The sequence below is a fragment of the Budorcas taxicolor genome, chromosome 14 (genome assembly GCF_023091745.1).
Source record: "Budorcas taxicolor isolate Tak-1 chromosome 14, Takin1.1, whole genome shotgun sequence".
Lineage (NCBI taxonomy): Eukaryota > Metazoa > Chordata > Mammalia > Artiodactyla > Bovidae > Budorcas > Budorcas taxicolor.
Window position 1 is genome coordinate 4,373,093 of NC_068923.1, and position 19,304 is coordinate 4,392,396.

At 41.3% G+C, this 19,304-nt stretch overlaps 1 protein-coding gene across 1 annotated transcript in view; it reads right to left on the bottom strand.

Moving 5' to 3' along the window:
* Positions 1-16,142, bottom strand: part of FAM135A (family with sequence similarity 135 member A) — a 152,449-nt gene extending 136,307 nt beyond the window's left edge. Inside the window, exons 1-2 of the mRNA XM_052651592.1 lie at positions 16,080-16,142; positions 14,053-14,104 (exon numbers count right to left, since the gene is read on the bottom strand). The gene's annotated coding sequence lies outside the window, so the exon portion shown is untranslated. The remainder of the gene's footprint in view (positions 1-14,052; positions 14,105-16,079) is intronic.
* Positions 16,143-19,304: the final 3,162 nt, after the last annotated feature.

A 19,304-nucleotide genomic window follows, 5' to 3' on the forward strand; every position in this document is an offset into this window, starting at 1 on the left:
TCATTCATCTGTCGATGGACATTTAGGTTGTTTCCATGTCTTGACTATTGTAAACAGTGCTGCTACAGAACATAAAGATGCATGTGTCTTTTTGAATTATAGTTTTGTCTGGATATATAGCCCAGGAGTGAGATTACTGGATCATATGCTGCTCCTGCTAAGTCACTTCAGTCGTGTCCGACTCTGTGCAACCCCATAGATGGCAGCCCACCAGGCTCCTCCGTCCCTGGGATTCTCCAGGCAAGAACACTGGAGTGGGTTGCCATTTCTTTCTCCAATGTATGAAAGTGAAAAGTGAAAGTGAAGCCGCTCAGTCGTGTCCGACTTGTAGCGACCCCATGGACTGCAGCCTACCAGGCTCCTCTGCCCATGGGGTTTTCCAGGCAAGAGTACTGGGGTGGGTTGCCATTGCCTAGTAATTCTATTTTTAGTTTTCTGGGGAACCTCCAGCCTGTTTTTCATAATTGCTGCACTAAGTTACCAATCAGTGGGAATGCTTTCTCCACACCCTCTCTAGCATTTGTTATTTGTAAACTTTTTAATGATGGTCATTCTCATCAGTATGCAATGGTATTTCATTGAGGTTTTGCTTTTCATTTCTCTAATGGCTGACAATGTTAAGCATCTTTTCATTTGCCTATTGGCCACCTGCATGGCTCCTTTGGAGAAATGTCTATTTAGGTCTTCTGCCTGTTTTTTGATTTTTTTTTTTTTTTTGGCTGTATCATATGAGTTGTTTGTATATTTTGGAAATTAGGCCCTTGTCAGTTGCATCATTCGCAAATATTTTCTCTCATTTTGTAGTTAAATCTTCATTTTTTTATGGTTTCCTTTGCTGTGTAAGTTTATAAGTTTGATTAGGTTCCATTTGTTTATTTTTGATTTATTAGAGTGTTTCGTCTGTTTTACTCTAGGAGTTTTATAGTATCCAAACTTACATTTAGGTCTTTAATCCGTTTTGAGTCTATTTTTGTATATGGAGTTAGAGAATGCTGCAATTTCTTTTTTTACATGCAATTGCTCAGTTTTCTCAGCATACTTATTGAAGAGACTGTTTTTTCTCCTCTGTATATTCTTCTTCCTCTGTCACTGATTAATTGACATAAGAGTAAGGGTTTATGTATAGGTTTTCTATTCTCTTTCATCAATCTATATGTCTGTTTTTGCTGCCAGTACCATACTGTTTTGATTATTGTAGCTTTGTAGTATAGTCTGAAGTCAAGGAGTATGATTCCTCCAGCTCTGCTCTTTTTTCTCAAGATTTTTTTGGATATTTGAGGTCTTTTGTATTTCCATACACATCTTAAAATTTATGTTCTAGAAAACCCTAACAATGCTACCAGTAAAGGAATTCATCAATGAATTCAGTAAAGTTGCAGGGTACTAAATTAATATAGAGAAATCTGTTGCTATTTCTATAGACAAAAGTGAACTATCAGAAAGGAACAATCCCATTTATCACTGCATCAAAAAGAATAAAATACCAAGGAATAAACCTACCTAAGGAGGCAAGATTTGTACTCCAAAAACTCTAAAACACAGATGAAAGAAACACAAGTCAACAAAAACAGATGGAAAGATATACCATGTTCTTGAATTAGAAGAATCAATATTGTTAAAATGACCATCCCACCTAAAGCCATGTACAGATTTAATGCAATCCTTATCAAATTACCAATGGCATTTTTCACAGAACTTTTAAGACTTCCTGATGAAACAAAGAAATAGAGCACTGTGGATAAGATTATATTAGGGTGCTGCCATTCCTCTCAGCAATGCCTCCTGTTTCAGATGCCTTCAAGACAAAGAGAAAGTGCTGCACAGGAAAGCAAAAAATAAGTCAGGCTTAAGAACCACAGCAGGAAAGAACTATTTTGCCATAGTGACTGGCACCAGAACTGAATGGAGACAAACACAAATGAATCCTACTATATTTTTGAGAGAACTGTATTTGTAAATGTTTGCTAACCTGCAAACACCTGTGACTGTGTAACTTGTAGGATGGCAAGCCTACCACAGCACAAAGCTAACTATGAAAACTAGGTGCCTTCCCAACTGGGAAAATTTTCAATACCAACTTCAGATGTGATCTCGGAGGTTAACATAAGGAAGAAACACCGGACACCAAAGACAGGTCAGAGTACAATGAATATAGGCATTCTTACCATAAGAGCTGCTACACCATTACTGCCCAGCATTACCCTCAACCAGTGACTTCTCTCATTGTCTGCTTACCCAAATAGAAAATTTTATTATTCTTTTCCTGTTTTTGATCCACCACTATATGTCAGGTGTATGAGGGAGGGGCAAGGGAGGAACAGTAACTGTGTTTTGTCTCCAGGTCACTGGACTTGCAGATCTAACAGGTGGATCTGCTCTCTCAGTTGGATTAATGTAACAGGAGGATGGATCCGGGGTTGTCTCCTTTGGCAATGGGAACTGGAGTATTTTCAATAGGCAGGATGAAGGATACACAAAGATACTTTAGTAGGTGAACTGCAAGACTGTGGTTGACAACTTGTCATTTCTGTTTTCCTCTTCTTTTCCTGCTGAATGATCAGCAATCCTAAGATAACATTTCCCAACCATCCCTGAGGTAAGTGTGGCCAATCCACCCTTTCTGCGGACTGCAAAATGAAGTCCACAGACACATATGTAATGTCTGCCTCACTTGTTTAAAAGGAAATTCTTGGCTCTGGATTTATTGCTTTCTTTTTCTACAGGCTGTAATACCATCTTAATAGTGATCTAGTATTGACCACACAGATTAAGACAGAACCTTGAAAAATGGTAAAACATAAAGATGGAAAGATTCTGGATTCTGGAATGGTTTCATAGAGCACAGATGTCAAATTTATCTAGACTGCTCAGACTTTCATTTTATGACTCTTTATCACAGCAACTGTACCTAACGTCTACCCTAAGTAACATGTCTTCCCTTCAGGCTATTTTCAAAGAAGCAGGCAAATGATCCTTTATATTACATATGTTAATTAATAATTATATATTACATACAATAACAATAAAATGAAATGCTATATGACAATATACATGATTTGAAAATAATTCAAATCGTCTTTCTTCCATTCCAAACCCCCAATGGCTTCCCACCATGTTCAGTAGCACTACCTTACAATGGCCTATATGACGACCTTACAGAACCTGGTTCTTCCACCACCTCTCTGACCTCATCTCCTAAGTCGGCCGACTCCAATCACACTGCTTGCTATTTCTCAAACACACCAAAGAGATTATGCTTCGGGGCTTTTGCAGTTTTGCAGTTGTTGCCTCGGATATTCGTCCCTCCAGGATATCCAAATGACTCACCCATTTACCTCCTAGTCTTGATTCACTGATTTCCCTGGTGGCTCAGACGGTAAAGCGTCTGCCGACAATGCGGGAAACCCAGGTTCAATCCTTGGGTAGAGAAGATCTCCTGGAGAAGGGAATGGCAATCCACTCCGGTACTCTTGCTTGGAATGGAAATCCCATGAACAGAGGCGCCTGGTAGGCTACAGTCCACGGGGTCACAAAGAGTCAAACACAACTGAGTGATTTCACTTCACTTTCTTGATTCACTGAGTGAGACAAGGCTGTGATCCATGAGATCAGTTTGGTTAGTTTTCTGTGATTGTGGTTTTCATTCTGTCTGCCCTCTGATGGATGAGGATGAGAAGCCTGTGGAAGCTTCCTGATGGGAAGTACTGGCTGTGGTGAAAACTGGGTCTTGCTTTGGTGAGCAAGGCCATGCTCAGTAACTCTTTGATCCAATTTTCTGTTGATGGGTGGGGCTATATTCCTTCCCTGTAGTTTGGCCTGAGGTCAAACTATGGTAGGGGTAATGGTGACTTTCTGTAAAAGGACTTAGGTCAGCACCCTAGGACTGTTGTAGTCAATGATACTGACCCCGTGGCAAGCCACTGTCAACTCACATCTCCACTGGAGACTTCTGGACGCTTTCAGGCAAGTCTGGCTCAGTCTCTTGTGGGGTCACTCCTCCTATCTCCTGGGTCCTGGTGCATAAAAGGTTTTGTTGTTCGCTCCAAGAGTCTGTTTCCCCAGTTCTGTGGAAGTTCTGTAATCAAATCCTGCTGACCTTCAAAGTCAGATTCCCTGGGGGTATGCAGTTCCTTTGCTGGATCCCAAGGTTGGGAAATCTGTTGTGGAGCCTAGAACTTTTGCAACAGTGTGAGAACTTCTTTGGTATAATTGTTCTGATCACATGGATCACAGCCTTGTCTAACTCAATGAAACTCTGAGCCATGCTGTGCAGGGCCACCCAAGATGGATGGGACATGTTGGAGAGTTCGGACAAAACGTGGTCCACTGGAGCAGGGAACAGCAAACAACTTCAGCATTCTTACCTTGAGAACTCCATGAAAAGTATGAAAAGGCAAAAAGATATGACACTGAAAGATGAACTCCCAAGGTCAGTAGGTACTCAAGATGCTACTGCAGAAGAGCAAAGAAATAGCTCCAGAAAGAATGAAGAGGCTGAGACAAAGCAGAAACAAAGTCCAGTTGTGGATGTGACTGGTGGTAAAAGTAAAATCCAATGCTGTAAAGAACAATACTGCACAGGACCCTGGAATGTTAGGTCCATGAATCAAGGTAAATTGGAAGTGGTCAAACAACAGATGGCAAGAGTGAATTTTAGGAATCAGTGAACTCAAATGGACCAGAATGGGCAAATTTAATTCAAATGACCATTATATCTACTACTGTGGGCAAGAATCCCTAAGAAGAAATGGAGTAGCCATCATAGTCAACAAAAGAGTCAGAAGTGCAGTACTTGGGTGCAATCTCAAAATGACAGAATGACCTCAGTTCATTTCCAACGCAAACCATTCAATATCACAGTAATATAAGGCTATGCCCCAACTACTAATGCCGAAGAAGCTGAAGTTGAATGGTTCTGTGAAGACCTACAAGATCTTCTAAAACTAATACCAAAAAAAAAAAAAAAAAAAAGATGTCCTTTTCATCATAGGGGACTGGACTGCAAAAGTAGGAAGTCAAGAGATACCTGGAGTAACAGGTGAGTTTGGCCTTGGAGTACAGAATGAAGCAGGGCAAAGGCTGACAGAGTTTTGCCAGGGGAACACACTGGTCATAGCAAACATCCTCCTCCAACACAAGAGAAGACTCTACACATGGACATCACCAGATGGTCAATACCAAAATCAGACTGATTTTATTCTTTGCAGCCAAAGATGGAGAAGCTCTATACAGTCAGCAAAAATAAGACTGGGAACTGACTGTGGCTCAGATAATGAACTCCTTATTGCCAAATTTAGAGTTAAATTGAAGAAAGTAGGAAAAACCACTAGAACATTCAGGTATGACCTATATTGAGTCCCTTATGATTATAGAGCAAAAGTGACAAAAAAGATTCAAGGGATTAGATCTGATAGACAAGAATGTTTGAGGAACTATGGACGGAGGTTTGTAATATTGTACAGAAGGAGGTGATCAAAACCATCCCTAAGAAAAAGAAATGCAAAAAGGCAAAACAGCTGTCTGAGGAGGCCTTAAAAGTAGCTGAGAAAAGAAGAAGAGAAAGGCAAAGGAGAAAAGAAAAGATATACCCATCTGAATGCAGAGAATAGCATTCAGTTAATAACTATTCAGAATAGTTCCAAAGAATAGCAAGGAGAGATAGGTAAGCCTTCCAAAGTGAACAATGCAAAGAAATAGAGGAAAACAATAGAATGGAAAAGACTAGAGATCTATTCAAGAAAATTAGAGATACCAAGGGAACATTTCATGCAAAGATGGGCACAATAAAGAACAGAAACCTAAAGGCTGGGACCTAACAGAAGCAGAAGAGATTAAGAAGAGGTGGCAAGAATACACAGAAAAACTATACAAAAAAGATCATATATGACCCAGATAACCATGATGGTGTGATCACTCACCTAGAGCCAGACATCTTGGAGTGCAAAGTTACATGGGCCTTAGGGAGCATCACTACAAACAAAGCTAGCGGAGATGATGGAATTCCAGCTGAGTTATTCATATCCTAAAAGATGATGCTGTGAAAATGCTGTACTCAATATGTCAGCAAATTTGGAAAACTCAGCAGTGGCCACAGGACTGGGAAAGGTCAGTTTTCATTCTAATCCCAAAGAAGGGCTATGCCAAAGAATGTTCAAACTACTACACAATTGCACTCATTTCACATGTTAGCAAAGTAATGCTCAAAATCAAGTTAGGCTTCAATAGTACATGAACCAAGAACTTACAGAGATTCAAGCTGGATTTAGAAAAGGCAGATGAACCAGAGATCAAGTTGCCAACATCCACTGGATCATAGCAAGAGAGATTTCCAGAAAACTCAAGATAATTTTTTTCAAGAGAATTCCAGAAAAACATCTACTTCTGTTTCATTGATGATGCCAAGCCTTTGATTGTGTGGATCACAACAAAATGTGGAAAATTCTTCAAGAGATGGGAATACCAGACCCACCTTACCTGCCTCCTGAAAAACCTGTATGCAGGTCAAGAAGCAACAGTTAGAACCAGACATGGAACAACAGACTGGTTCCAAACGGGGAAAGTGATACGTCAAGGCTGTATATTGTCACCCTGCTTATTTAACGTATATGCACAGTACATCATGAGAAATGCCAGGCTGGATGAAGCATAAGCTGAAATCAAGATTGTGAGAAGAATTATCAATAATCTCAGATATGCAGATGACACCACCCTTATGGCAGAAAGCGAAGAGGAACTAAAGAGCCTCTTGAAAGTGAAAGAGGAGACAGAAAAAGCTGGCTTAAAACTCAACATTCAAAAAACGAAGATCATGGCATCAGGTCCCATGACTTCATGGCAAATAGATGGGGAAACAATGGAAACAGTGACAGACTTTATTTTCTTGGGCTCAAAAATCACTGCAGATGGTGACTGCAGCCATGAAATTAAAAGACGCTTGCTCCTTGGAAGAAAAGCCATGACAAACCTAGACATCCTAGAAAGCAGACACATTACTTTGCCGACAAAAGTCCATGTAGTCAAAGCTATGGTTTTTCCAGTACAGATGTGAGAGCTGGACCATAAATAAGTCTGAGCAGGGAAGAATTGATGCTTTTGAACTGTGGTACTGGAGAAGACTCTTGAGAGTCCCCTCAATTGCAGGGAGTTCAAACCAGTCTATCCTAAAGGAAATCAACCTTGAATTCTCAATGGAAGGACTGATGCTGAAGCTGAAGCTCCAATACTCTGTCCATCTGATGCGAAGAACTGACTCACTGGAAAAGACCCTGATGCTGGGGAAGACTGAAGGCAGGAGGAAAAAGGGATGACAGAGGACAAACGATTTGGTTGGATGGCATCACCGACTCAATGGACATGATTCTGAGACGGTGAAGGAGAGGGAAGCCCAGTGTCCTGCAGTCCATGGGGTCACAAAGAGTCGGACATGACTGAGCAACTGAACAACAATAATTCCATAAATACTGTTATTTTATATTTAAATCCAACCAACTTGAAGAAAGGAATTATTACACTGATAAACTGAAAACAGACATGAATGAACAAATCTTTATGATAAAATTAATTATCAGTATAAATCCAAAGTTTGTTAGTAATTTCCTTCACTTTTCCCTTCATATCCTGCTGCACTTTTTGTCCTTTAGTTGCTGCCTAATTTTTCTCAATTTATCCCTTTTTACTGACTATTCCCTAAGTGGAAACATACAGCACAGGTAGAGATATATACAGACTAATACTAATAAATTTATTTTTCATCCCCCCACAAAAAAAAAAAAAGAATTATTTTTACATAATGATAGAAGAAAAAAATTCAAAGAAGAGACTAAAGGAAATGGAGAGTAGACAAAAGAGAAAGCAAAGAGAAATTCAGAGGACTCTCAGAGTCCAGGGGCTCTATGGGACTCTCTCCTTTTCCCTATTTTACGGAAGGACTGCCACTCAGCTCGACACAGTCCTGGCTAGCCCAGCATGATCACAGGCTTCTAAATTTTCAAGTAGAAATTGAAAATGCTTTTCCTAAGAGTTTTCACCTAAATTTCTCCTAAATTTTAGATGTTGCCGACTAGTTAAAAAAACAAACAAAACAAGCAAACAAAACCTGTGCAGTTAAAATCAAATTCCTCTACAGGACAAATTCATTCCAAGTTTGCAATCTTCGACTTAGCATAGGTTCTCATGCCACTCAGTTCATCAGGCAAAGATCTTTCATCAAACAGGGAAGTTCTGGCCTGTCTTCTCTCAAGAGTAAAAGAAGCTCAAAGAGAGGACTTCTTTCCTTTTACCCAGACGTGCCTGGGAGACTTTCCACTGTCAGGAACTCCCTTCACCACGGCCTCTTTCACAGTCTGCTAGCAGGCTCAGATCTGTCACTTTCATCTGAGCCTGTGAAGCTGTAGGAACCCTGACTTATCTGAGACTGATCATCCGCTCTATTATCTTGGCCCTGGCAAAGCAGCCTAAACAGAGCAATCTGAGAGGTCTGTTCAAGTAGGCCCCTGGGTCATTTCCAAGGTCCCTAAGAAAGAACTTAGCTAAATAGACTATAACCCTCAATCCAAAGATGCCACAGGGGAACCTCAAACAGGAACTTCCCTGATACGAAACGAGAACTGTTCGCTGAATGGCTCGGAGATCTAAGGAGATATTTCTCTGACAGTCAAACCTGACAATCCCCTTGTAATACCTCAGGGAAAGGCAGACTGCTCCCAAAGAAGCAAGATCATCTGTTGGTGTGAAAGACAGTTGGGCCCTCGAGAGCCAGTCCATCCCACACCATGGCCACAAGCCACACCTGGTCAGTAATTTGATTTACTGCACAATCAAAACTCAACTAGTGTGACTGAAGAAATGCATTCAAAATTTTTACTTTTACATTTACATCCAAACACTGAAGCAGTGTAAATATTTTTTAATTAAACATAACATATTGCTGACAGGACTGTATTTTACTTAAACTGTTACAGATGTAGTTACTAATTGAGACATGCTGTAGATGTACACACTGGGTTTCAGAGACTTAGTACACAAAAGAATGTAAATATCTCATTAATGTTTTTTATAGTGACCACCTCTTGAAATACAGAGAAGAGAATGGCAACTCACTCCAGTATTCTTGCCTGGAGAATCCCATGGACAGAGGAGCCTGACAGGCTACAGTCCATAGGGTCACACAGACTCGGACACGACTGAAGCAACTTAGCATGCGTGCATCCTGAAATAATATTTTGCATACGCTGGATTAAATAAAATATATTATTCAAACTAATTTTATCAGTTTGTTTTTATTTTTAAAAATGCAGCTCCTTGGACATGTTTTATTACACATCTCTCTCAGATTTCTACTGGACCTGAGCCTAGGAATGCCAATCCACCTCCCCAACCATTAGAGTGCACAGTAACTATACCAGAAACAGCGCTGGGTGCTTAAACACTTGGCTAGCTTCTAAGACCAGGGCTGTTCACTCGCATTGGATCAGTTGAGACCTCCAGTCCAGGCATGGCTATCTGGAAAAATATGGAAGATGCTCCTGTACCACCCACACCATCCTAGAACAACAGCTAACCATTCTGAACTTAGCCTGAACTCCTGATTGTTTCAGAAACCTAAAAAGAGGACACGGACATGTCTGAAACTGAGAGGCACAGCTCAGAGGTTCCTTAAAATAGACTGGAGACCACAGGCAATGATGAGATCCTCTCTCAGAAATCAAAGAGTGAATGACGGCCTTGACTCTTGAACTACAAACTCAAAAAAGATATCTTGAGGATGTTCCTTCTAAAGCTGAGGGTAAACAAGCTAAACAAACTGGAGATTTCAGACACTCCCTTTGTCAACCCAAGAAATAAAGGGACCACTTCTGTCAATTATGAAGCCAATGGCTCCAGCTTCTAAATCCCATTCCCAGGTTAGCAGTCATGGGACAAATGGGTTCAGAGCCTGTAATACTGACAGTCCAAATAATAATGTCCAGCTGTGTGCAGAAGTTAGGTACTAAAGACACCATATAAGGCAAAAATCATCTATGGACCCACTTATCTGTAGAATAGCTCCACATTAGCAATCAATACATCATTTCTCAATGAGTAAAGCGCATTCATTTTTTTCTTTCAGCATTAGGAAAAAAATTCACTAGGTTTTTAGATGAACACTATATAATGTAGTAAACCTGCACTTAGGAGACAAAGTGTACAAAAACCTACATGTCTTTAAATGTTCACACTCAATGTAATGAGATGCTCACATTCAGACAGACACACAGGAACTGAAACCAAGTGAGGCAACATCAAGCTAAAGCCCAACCAGATAAGGGGCTCACACTATGACAGACATCTAGGGACTGAGAGTGACATTGGGATCTGGGACCAGTGAAGGGAAGGGCATCTAACCTAACAGGCACATTTCAATTACCGTTTGTTAAATAGGAATACGATGGAACAAAGAGATCTTTTAGATCCTAAGATCATTAGATCCTTTTAGAAGGCTAACTCAATCCATTTAATAATAGTCAATTTTGGGTCCATTCTGGGGGGGAAGGGGGTCTTCTCCCAATGAATAAGCAGGAAGCCCCAAAGAAGGGCACCCCAGAAGCCTTCAGAATGCTGTTCTCATAACTTTGTGAATAATATTTCTATAACATCCAAGTTCTGTGTGAGAGTAGGAAGATCCATCTCTTGGACAAAGCATCCTCAGCCACCACCTTTCCTAAGTACCACTAACTGAGGGCACAGCAGAACTCCAATACTCAAAAGTCGGGCCCTTCAAGGCCCTCAAACCTTTGAGCTAATCTTGATCAAGTCAAACCAGACAGCCATAAACTGAGAATAACCAGCCAGTGACGTCTATAGAGTTGTACATCTGTAATCCTGCTATCTGGTATAACTCTGGCCACCTAAATTGATTAAGTTTGCATTGGTTGGTTCAGTCTAAATATCTAGCCTATGGTCCTGTTTCTGGATTTACATTCAGTTCCCTTTTGGATTGACTGAGGTCTTGACACCCTGATCAGCTCTGAAAGCTCCCTCTTTCTGGAGCTAAACACACTACGCCACTGGATTACATCCTACTCTAAAATGGCCCAGTCACCTGGCACTCTCCTGACTCAGGATCACCATCACTCAGGTGGCTTTTAACCTTTTTGCCTTCACAATTATTCACACATGCAACACCCTTTCATCAATAACATCTCTCATCTTAAAAGGTGATTTACAATGAAGAGGAGCTTAAAAGAATTGCTATGAATAAAGGGGACATGGAAAGTAAGGAAAATCACTGGTCTAGAATCTTTTGCTGTCACTTAATCACTCAACACAATAAACTCCTGAGGGCCAAACACCACACTGCACAAGTTATATTTAGAAGTATTTAAGAAAAGAATGGAGTACTAAGTTCTTCTCTTCTAGGGCGAGGCTAAGAGGGAGATCTTCCAGAAGAAAGATAAGCAGAAAACACTGACAAACTATATTTTAAAAAGCTGTATGTTTCCCTGTTGATACCAAATGTAGACCAAGTAGCAATATCAAATACAAACACTGAGAACTTTTTGGAGCCCTTACTGTTATACAAGTAGCTCTTATTAACATTACTTCATCTCATTCTCATAAAAATCTGAAAGACCTATTATTACTCCATTTTACATGTGAAGAAACTAAGGAGCAAAAAGTTTATACAATTTATCCAAGGTCACATGGTTAGAAAACAATGGAAAAAGCACAAAACCTTCGAAAGTGTCAAACTTCACAGCCTATATTTAAACTTATATAATTCTAAAGTCTACACCTTAATTGTTTTAGGAAACAGATTCAATAGTCAACAAGCCATGAAATAAATATGCCCCTACTAAAAGAAAACCTGAAATCAGAATGCAGTGTTGATTAAAAAATATATATACTTGATAAATTAACTATATTCCGTTTTCCATGTAATTAACATTATTCCCTAATCATGAAAATTTCAAATTCCTCACACCCACAGATACAAAATCTGAAGTTTAAAGGCATTGACATCTCCTGTATGTGTGTGTGCTCAGCTGGGTCCAACTCTTTGCAACCCCATGGACTGCAGCCCACCAGGCTCCTCTGTCCATGGAATTTTCCAGGCAGGAACACTGGAGCAGGTTGCCATTTCCTCCTCCAGGGGATCTTCCCGACCCAGAGATGGAATCTGCATCTCCTGCATTGGCAGCCAGATTCTTTACCACTGCACACCGGGAAGCCCTACTATCTTCTAATTTCTTAAAAATCTGGGTTTAAACAGTTGGGTCTAATAATAGAGAAATATATTACTTCTCATCTTAGAACTGACACTTAATAACTGTGTTAATATGAGAAAACCAAATGTAAACCTAATGTAGAAAGAACATCGGCAGCCTCTGAGATCATTTCGATGGCTGACTTAGTGCAGGAAGCACAGAAAGCAGAGGAGAACCCCTCCTGTTCATTATGGGACACCTAATAAAAGGTGCCCCGGGAAGGGCAGGGCTATTGAAGAGCAGCTCACGTCAAGTTTTCGTGCTGTTCATATGCCATCAAATACACCTGACAGTGACACAACACAGAATGTCTTTGAGTATGTCATGTTATTATATACCTTAAAAATCCCAGAAGAGCCCAAAGAACCAGAACTAGTCACTCCTTTTAACATGAAAAGAAATTCATTATTTCACAGTCATTATCTGTTAGCCAGTTCCGGGATCTGCCCAACATTTCTCAAAATATTTCATCAACAGAGAACAAAGCTCAGAACCTAAAACAAAAAGTACAATCCCCTGTCTAAAAAATATTCCAAGAAACAAACAATGTTTTCTTAAAAGCTTATGCTTTCCTGCTTTCTTCAGTATATCATTAACTTGGTAGCAGATAGACCTGGATTCTAATTCAGACTCTCTAAGCCTCATTTTTCTCAAATGGAAAGATTTATAATTTCTACATTAAAAGGACCTGACACTTTTCATATTTCCATTAAGAAAAAAGAGGTTCATTGTTATTAAATTTAGAACATCACTGACAACCAAGTATGAACCTATTAAAAAATGGTAATCTTTAAAAATAAAATGGTAAAACCCACTGTGAAGATGTTTCACTATATTCCTTCTGAAAAATCTAGACCTGCCTAACAATTTTTGCTTCCCAACTTCTCTGAAAATCCACTGGGCCCATTAGGAATGCTTTTTCTGTACTACCACTTTGCTTCTTACTCATACTCATTTCAAAACCTCCTTCCTGACAAACAACTCAAGGAAAAAAAGGAAACAACATTACTCACTTAAGACATATGCTCCCATCTCCATTCATTTATTTATACACATAATAGAACATATCACAAAACTCACTTTTAATCATTCTTAATACTTCGAATCAAAGGAAATTCTTGCCTTTTCTATCCCCTAAAGAACCTCTACTCTCAAATGTCTATATCTACAGGAAACAAAGATAAACTGTAAGACAACAGGAATTCATGGAAGTTACCAAAACACTGTTAACTTTACATTTTCAGTGTCAAATTCTGGCAAACATAGGGCAAACATACTGAATGTGGCAGTGTCTGTTTCACTGCATATGAAGATTCATCTAAACTAGTCCACGTTTATAACACATGCTACTAAACTTTTCACTTAAGTCTGAAACTTAAAAAAGAAAAAAAAAACCTAAATTACAGTGATCTAGGATTTAAGCATTCAATTCTACTCTTATGACATAGTCTAAAAGAGACAAAACCTAAGTGTTTTATATAGCAATTTTTAGTCTGTATTGGCCCTAAGCATGCTTAAATGATTAGGGTTTACTTTGCTTTTCAAAGATTAGTGGGTAGCCACTTGTTTACTCATATATTATAAGGAGAGACACTGGAGGCACACAGGTTAAGTGACTTCTACAAATTAATGTCATGAGTCATCCTAAGAGTGTAGATCCTCTGACATCCAGCCATGTGCCCACTGTCCGCCACGAATCTTTATTTTCATTTTTAAGAGCACAGAATCAACTTACTATAAATACTAACAAGAATGTCTAAGCATTTACTTTTTTAATAAATAGTTACCTAGAAATAGAAAGACTCACCTTTGAAAGACGCAAAGATTTCCTTCAGAAGCAGCAGTTATCTCTACCTGCACTGGAAAAATCATTTTTAAAAATCTTAAAAGCTGAGTTCATCACCTCCTACCATACACAACAACTGCTGCTTCTTCCAAAAGAGGTGTGGTTTCACAATATCAAGTTCTACTTTTATGCTAATATCATGTCAAATAAGAAACTACACATTTTTGTCTTGGTGCTTCCCTTCTGTACTACAGAAACAGAAAAATTCAATTCCTACCTGACAGAGAAACATAAAGAAGAATTTACTGTTTGTGGGCTGCTTTGAGATTACAGAATGAAATACATAATCCAGTTGCTCCTCGGCCCTAGAATAAAGGCAAACTTCACTGAGAGTGACTGCTTCAGCAGATGCCTTCAAAATAAGATCCTACAGTGTTATTTAGAGAAGTTTTTTATAAGCCAAATTTTGATCACAATGAAATGGAGGGAAAAAACCTCCCGAACTGTTTAGAAAGTTCTTTTACCCAATTCACAAACTTAATACTTCTATCTCCTTACTAAATTTCTCCTTTAGTAAGGACACTAATTCCCTAAGACAGTAAAAATTGTTAGCACTTACTGCAGAGAACAGAGACCATCACAAAAACGATGTGGTCAACTACAATGGCAAATGTATAAAGTATCAAAGAACTAATTTTTTAAAATTTTTGATAAATTTCACTTAATATTTGTTCTTGGACAATTGTATTTCCTGGAGGACAATAAAATCTACAGAATTTAACCTTAGGTCTGGAGATTAGCCTTTATATTTTCACCAAGCCTCTCCTCAAGTTGCTGCTTCTTGACAGGTCAGGTAAACACAATTCTTGAAAATTAAAGGTTCGATCAGTTAAGTATAACAGGTTACGGCTACTGCCACTCCTGTTGGTACTTCCAGTCAGTGAAGAAAGAAAGATTTCATGAAACTGTCAACTGAACTAAGTATACTGAGGAGTTACCTAGTTTAGGTAGAAAGTAAAAGAGACTAGAACTCTTCAGAGATTTCATAAAAAGTAAAATGGACAGGAGTTAAGAGACTCTACCTATGCAAACGGGAAAAAAACAACAACAGTTTTAGTGATGAAAAAAGATCAAGGTTAGAGTTAAGGGTTGGGGTCAGGATGGAGCGAGGTGGGAGAAAGGGAAGGACCGTCAGACGGAGAGGCGGTAAAGTCAAGGCAGAGAGGAAGGATTCGGGGCGCCGGGGCCTCCGAAGATGAAGTCCTGCGCCGAATGATGCTGAAGCAAAACCCTGTCAGAAGCTAACTCAAGACGGGGAAGGCGAAGAACCGAAGGAGTGAAACGGACAGAGCGAGCCAAGGGAGGAATGACAGGGGGAGCGGAGAAGGGAGCCGGCGGCGAGCGAAGAGCCGGCCCGGGGGGCGCCCAGAGGAGGGAAGGGACGCAGGGGCACCCCGCCTCCCACGGAGGGGCCGCCGGGGATGAGGGGCGCGGCGCGGCAGGGAGCAAGGCGCGAGGACGGGCAGGGGGCGAAGAGCGGCCGGGGGCTCGGGGGCCGCGCGAGGGTCGGGCCCGAGGCGCGGCGGGCAGCGCGGTCCACAGCCCGAGCGCGCCCGCCGGCCGTCCCCGCCGACCTTCAGCGGCCCGGCGCCGGCTCCAACCCAGAGCGGCCGGGAAGGGCCGGAGCCGCGAGCGGGGACCGGGCGCAGAGGAGGCCGCTCCCAACTCGGCCGCGGGGAGGGGACACGAAGAGGGTCGCGAGGGTCGCGGGCCGGGACGGCCGGACGTCGAGAGCTCACCTCTCGCCCGGCTCGGCCTCCGCCGCCGCCGCCGCCCGTCGAACCGAGGAGCCCGCGGTCTCGGTTGAAGAAGGCGGCCCCGCCCGGGTCAGCACCATCCCGCCGCGGGCCCCTCACATCGCCGTCGCACCACCGCAACCTCCGCCGCTGAGGAGCCGGCTCGTAACCGCCGCCCGGCGAGCAGCCCCGCGCGGCCAGCGAGCATGCGCAGTGCGCCGGTGCCCGAGGGAGCGCCGCGGGCCGCAGTACCTGCGAGCCACAGGTCCCGGCCGCGGCCCCGCCCCCTGGCCGCCCTGCCGGCCGCGCCCTCCCTTCGCCAGGCGTGGCCCCGCCCTCCCAGGCCTGCGCCCCGCCCCCCGCGCGCCGGGCGCTCCCCGGCCTCAGTTCCAGACCCAGCGCCGACTGAGATTTTGAGAGCTGCGTCCACCCTATCGGGCTCAGGCTCCCAAGCTCCCGCGAGAACGGGAAGTTGGCGTCAATAAAAGGCGCTGGCCCCCTGGGACGGGTCGGATTGCGGGTGTGAGGAGGGTGAGAGCTACGGCTCGGGATACGAAGGAGGGCGAGGAGAGCGACTGCTGGGCTGTACTTCTCGCTTTGTCGTTTATTCTTCCCTCTTCCTCACCTTCTGCCTCCGGTCCGGGGTGAAGAGCCTGGTCCTTGCGCAGTAGGAGGGGAAGGGACAGCTGCCGCTGGCGGGGGTGGTGGTGGGGGGGGGCGCTCAGTTGCTGCGTTTGAGGGGAGGTATCTGTGTTGCTATGGTTACTGCTTGGTGACGGACGCCTGAACGTAGCTTTTCGATTCCCTTGATGGATCCCGAGAAGTACAATCCTTTACTTCACTCTCCCTAGTTTCTGAACCTTTTGTGGTGCGGAAAGCTAAGTGTGTTACAAAAGCAAAGTTGAAAAGAAGGAAGTTGCGGCTGCAGCGTGTGTTTTACAATTGAGGGTGTTTAGTGGTTATGGCGCTTAATAACACTGAACTGCACTTTTTAAAGTGGTTTTAAGTGGGGGAGAGGGACGGATAAATTCGGCGTTTTTGAGTAACAGGTACATACTACTATATATAAAATAGATAACCAGTAAGGACATGCTGTATAGTACACGGAATTATACTCAGTATTTTATAATAATCTGTAAGGGGAAAGAATCTGAACCACTTCACTGTAAACCCGAAACTAACACCACATTGTAAGTCAACTGTACTTAAATAAAGAATAAATTTGGTTAAAATGGTTGTATTTTATGTTACGTAATGTAACAATAAAAATGGATTGGAAAGAAGAAGGTTTGTGCACCAATTTGGGAATAAAACCGATGCCTTGTAGTGTAGGCCATTTGGGGGGCAGGTTTTGAATATAGTTTAACCTCTGTTTTTTCTTCATCTTAGCCTGTGTTGTAAACATGCTTAAAAGTGCCTTTTTGTCCTATGATAACCAATACATTAGCATTTACATGAAAGTCTTGCCATTGTAGTTCCTAATCTCTGTCTTCTTAAAAAAAATTGCCAGTGTTTTACTGTCCTTTTACATAAAAGTTTGTTTTGTGATTTGTAGCCTCACAATTGAAAGCCTTTTTCTAGTTTTTTTTCAGTTCTGTCTTAGGAAAATATACTGAATATCCAATTATTTGCAGTTCCATATCTATACGTTCCTTAAACTTTACCCTGTGGCAAGATTCCTTCTCTATTAATGTATTCTTTTTGTTCAAATCCCATTTTAAAATCATCAATGTGCCTGAGTGTACTAATCTTAGAGATTCCAACGTGAATAAAACAGAACTTGGGTGCAATGTTTATGGAACTGCCTCATAATGTGATGTGTATAGTGTAGAGATGCATGCACAAGGAATTACTGGAGCTCAGAATAGGATTAATCCAATTTAGGTTGGGAGAAGTCATGAATCAAGAAAGACTTCCAGGAGGAAATGATTCCAGAGAGTTAATGCAGTGGAATATATGTGTGTTTGAGGGCAGAGTGTGGTAGGGAGAGGTGTGGGTAAAAGGGTTGTTTGAACAAAACCATACAACCAGAAACTGATTGCACAGAAATCTCATTGCACAGAATGAGAGTAAGCAATTTTGTGCCACAATTTGGGGGTATAAAGCTAGAGAAGCAGGCAAAGTCCAGATCATGGTGCCCCTTTAAAGGATTTCAAGGAAAGATCAATTTAGTATTTTTCCATTACTTATTCAATGTGTGCCAAGCACTGTGCTAGTTACTAGGATGCAATGAGGAGCGAGTCATTCCCAACTCTCAGGGAATTTACAATCTAATAAGGGGACACAGGTACTCCACAAGTCAAAACATTGTATCAGAGTTAAAATTGGGGTAGGCAGAGGTCATCTGGGAGCCCAGAAGAAGAGCTCCCTTCTGACTAACCTAGAGGGTTAGACAAGACTTCTGGAAATGATTCGTCAAGAGAAAAATATAAAATACTCTCTTAAAAATTAGAAAAAAAAATATCTCCTGACATATTATTAGAGTGCAGAATGCCTTGGTCTAGGTGTCAGATTACCTGGTTCAGGTTCTAGCTCTGCAGTACACTAATTTGAAGAGTCTGTATAATCTATGTAATCGTAACTTCTCTAGATCTCAGTTTCTCTTGTAACAAGAGAATCAAATTATATTGTGTCTAAGGGCTTTTAGAAATTTTGTGACTTTCTTTTTTTTTATTATTTTTACTTTATTTTACTTTACAATACTGTATTGGTTTTGCCATACACTGACATGGGTCTGCCACAGGTGTATACGAGCTCCCAATCCTGAATCCCCCTCCCAGCTCCCACCCCATATCCTCTCTCTGGATCACTTCCCGTTTATCTCCCCAGGTTTTGAGTCAGTCTTTATGCTGATGATTAATGGTTTTGTGTCACACTTAACACGCTTACATTTAAACTATGTCATGTTATATATGTCATTTTCTATCCAAGCCATGCATCCTCAACGGATGCAAAGTTGGGATACTTTTTATTCCATGGTTTACTAGCTATGGTCTACATGATTTAGCTTTGGCAAAGAATGTATTCAAACATTTCCTAAGTCCTTCTAACTGGAGTGTTCTCTTAAACTTCTACACAGTCGCACAATATTGGCTCAGCTGAAGACTGAGAGGTTAGAAGAAATGAATATTGTAAATCTGGAAATAGCCTAGTGGATAGATATCTATTTGTTGCTAGACATCAACTCACTCAGCAAGTAAACTTACTTTTTCCTTCTTGGGATTTATGATGATTAAAATACTCCTGTTGCTTTAAGGAGGTCAGTATCAACTGTAAAATTTTAAATTAATGTTAAGATCTAGTCAAAATAATTCCACAACATTTTCCAGGAATGTGATTCTTTATGGCATTTTATACATGGAATTCTGACTTCCTTTAAACAATTTTTGTTTTAAGAATTGGATTATTAATAAAGTACTAAACCCCCTTCTGGGGCAACCATTCTTGAGTCTGTTTAAAACACAGATTTAATCATTT